Below are 2,903 nucleotides of genomic sequence, written 5' to 3'. Positions count from 1 at the left end.
AGACGAGGACAGACAACACACAGACCACAGACAGACCACAGACAACCACAGGACAGACCACAGACAGGGGGAACAGACAACACACAACCACAGACAGACCACAACAGGGGCAGACAACACACAGACCACAGACAGACCACAGACAGACCACAGACAGACCACCGACAGACCACCGACAGAGGACGACAAACACACAGACCACAACAGACCACAGACAGACACAGACAAACCACAAGACAGACCACAGACGAGAACAGACAACACACAGACCCACAGCAGACCACAGACAGACCACAGACAGAGGACAGACGAACACACAGACCACAGACAGACACAGACAGACCACAGACAGGGACAGACAACACACAGACCACAGACAGACCACCAGACGGGGCAGGACCACACACAGACCACACACGAGACCACAGACAGAGGGCAAGGACAACACACCGACCACAACAGAGGGCAGACAACCACACAACCACAAGACAGACCACAGACAGAGGGCAGACGACACACAGACCCAGACAGAGGGCAGACAACACACAGACCACAGACAGAGGGCAGACAAACAGAACAGACCACACGACAGAGGGGCAGACAACAGACAGACCACAGACAGGAGCGGCAGGACAACCACACAGACACAAGACAGAGGACAGACAACACACAGACCACAGACAGAGGCAGACAACACACAGAACCACAGACAGACAACACACAGACCACAGACAGAGGACAGACAACACACAACAACAGACAGAGGACAGACAACACCAGACACAGACAGACCACAGACAGACACAGACAGAGGCAGACAACACACAGACCACAGACAGACCACAGACAGGGGACAGACCACAACAGACCACAAACAGACCACAACAGAGGGCAAGACAGAGGGCAGACAACAACAGACCACAGACAGACCACAGACAGAGGGCAGACACACACAGACACAGACAGACCACAGACAGGGGACAGACAAACACACAGACCACAGACAGACCACAGACAGAGGCAGCAAGCACCACAGACCACAGACAGACACAGACAGGGACAGACAACCACACAACCACAGACAGACCACACACAGACCACAGACAGAGGACAGAGCACAGACAGACCACACACCAGACCACACACAGACCACAGACAGAGACAGAAGACACACAGACAGACACACACAGACCGACCACAGACAGAGAGACAGACAACACACAGACCACAGACCCGGCCCACAGACAGAGGACAGACCACACATAACCCCAGACAGAGACAGACCCAGACCAGACCACAGACATAGGACAGACACACAAGACCACAGACAGACACACAAACAGACCGACCACAGACAAGGACAGACACACACAGACCACAGACACCACAGAACAAAGGACCAGACCACACACAGACACAGACAGAGGACAGACCACACACAGACCAACAGACACAGACAGAAGGACAGACCCACACATAGACCCCAGACAGAGGACAGACCACAGACGACAAGACATAGGACAGACAACACAGACCACAAGACAGACACACACACAGACCGACCAACAGACAGAGGGACAGACAACACACAGACACAGACAGACCACAGACAGAGACAGACGAACCCACCAACACAGAACAGAGGACAGACCACAGACAGACCACCAGGGACAGACCCACAGACAGACCCCACAGACAGAGGGCGACAACACACAGACCACAGACAGAGGGCAGACAACACACAGACCACAGACAGGACCCACAGACAGACCACAGACAGAGGGCAGACACACACAGACCACAGACAGAGGGGAGACAACACAACAGACCACAGACAGACCACAGAACAGAGCGACAGACAGACACACAGACCACAGACAGAGGACAGACAAACACATGACCCACAGACAGAGGACAGACAACCACACAGACCACAGACCAGACCACAGACAGACCACATACAGAGGGCAGACAACACACAAGACACAGACAGACCACAGACAGGAGGACAGACCACACACCAACCACCCAGACAGACCACAGACAGAGGGCAGACAGAGGGCAGAACAACACACAGACCACAGACAAGACACAGACAGAGGGCAGACAACACACAGACACACAGACCAGAGGGCAGACAACACACAGACCACAGACAGAGGGCAGACAACACCACACAAGACCCACAGACAGAACAGACCACACAGCAACACCACAGACACAGACAGACACAGAGGCAGACCAACACACAGACCACAGACAAGCCACGAACGAACAGACAAACAGACACAACAACAACTCACACAATACAGCCACAGCAACACAGAGGACAGAGCACAGACAGACCACACACAGACCACAGACAGACCACACACAGACCACAGAACAGAGACAGAAGCACAGACAGACCACACACAGACCGACCACAGACAGAGACAGACCAAGACACAGACCACAGACCGCCACCAGACAGAGGACAGACCACACATAGACCCCAGACAGAGGACAGACCACAGACCGAACACAGACAGGACAGACAACACACAGACCACAGACAGACCACACACAGACCGACCACAGACAGAGGACAGACACACACAGACCACACCGGCCAGCAAGACAGACACACAACAAAGACAGAGGACAGACACACACAGACACAGACCGGCCACAGACAGAGACAGACCACACATAGACCCCAGACAGAGACAGGACCACAGACCGACCACAGACATAGGACAGACACACACAGACCACAGACAGACCCACAACACAACGACCACAACAGAGGACAGACAACACACAGACCACAGACAGACCACAGACAGAGGACAGACAACACACAGACCACAGACAGAGGACAGACCACAGACAGACCACAGACAGAGGACAGACCACACACA

The sequence above is a fragment of the Salvelinus sp. IW2-2015 genome, unplaced genomic scaffold, assembly GCF_002910315.2.
Source record: "Salvelinus sp. IW2-2015 unplaced genomic scaffold, ASM291031v2 Un_scaffold6803, whole genome shotgun sequence".
NCBI classification, from domain to species: Eukaryota; Metazoa; Chordata; class Actinopteri; order Salmoniformes; family Salmonidae; genus Salvelinus; species Salvelinus sp. IW2-2015.
Note: the sequence above shows the minus strand (reverse complement) of the source record.